Raw genomic sequence first — 993 nt, 5'->3', positions numbered from 1 at the left:
AGAACCCGTACCCCGTACCACACACAGCGTCACACAGACACACTTTGATGCTGGTCTTCATTCCAGTCAAATAGCACATCAGTGCTGCCATACCCGTGCACGCGAACATGCCCAAAGCGTTTATTCTCTCTCTCTCTCTCTCTCTCTCTCTCTCTCTCTCTCTTTTTTTTTTTTTTTTTTTTTTTTTTTTTTTTTACACGAGTACGTCACAGTCTATTTTCCTTTTCTGTTTAATTTTCTTTAGCGTAAAAAAAAAAAAAAAAAAAAAAAAAAAAAATATATATATATATATATATATATATATATATATATATATATATATATATATATATATATATTTTGAAAAAAACGTAACGTTCTTAAGTCTAAGGATCTAGCGTGGAGTAAGGAAAATTCTACACGCAAAGCGAACTTACCGCCCTGCCAGGGTGGGTTGCATGAGCGAACTTAGCAGCGTTAAGTTTGCTTATCGTGAATAAAGTTCTTAAGTCTACGGTAAATTCTATGAACTTAGGAACATTCTTAACGCTAACCAAACTTAGCGCAGCAAAGATTGCCTCGTGCAACCCGGCCCAGTTGCGAAAATGTGGTCGGCTAGGAAATCTTAACAGTCCTAAGTTTGCTTAGCGTAAAAGAAAAAAACAACAACACACGTTGCGTTCTTAATTCTAATGAAGTGGCGTGGAGTGAGAAAAAAAAATCTTTACACAAAAGCGAACACAGTAATATAGTCATGATGTATGGTCGACTGGGAAACCTTTGCAGCGTTAAGTTTGCTTAGCGTTAACACACACACACACACACACACACACACAAAATCCGTTACGTTCTTGAGTCTAAGGAATTAGCGTGGAGTGAGGGGAATTCTTCTCGCAAAGCGAACTTACAGAGCCCTGATGTGACACCTGTGTGATCGGCTGAGCTACAAGCAAGAAAGAAAGCAAGAGGAAAAAAAAAAAAAAAAAAAGACGGACTTTTAAGATCGCCGAAGAC

Source organism: Babylonia areolata, chromosome 18, assembly GCF_041734735.1.
Source record: "Babylonia areolata isolate BAREFJ2019XMU chromosome 18, ASM4173473v1, whole genome shotgun sequence".
NCBI classification, from domain to species: Eukaryota; Metazoa; Mollusca; class Gastropoda; order Neogastropoda; family Buccinidae; genus Babylonia; species Babylonia areolata.
This window is presented reverse-complemented; position numbering follows the sequence as displayed.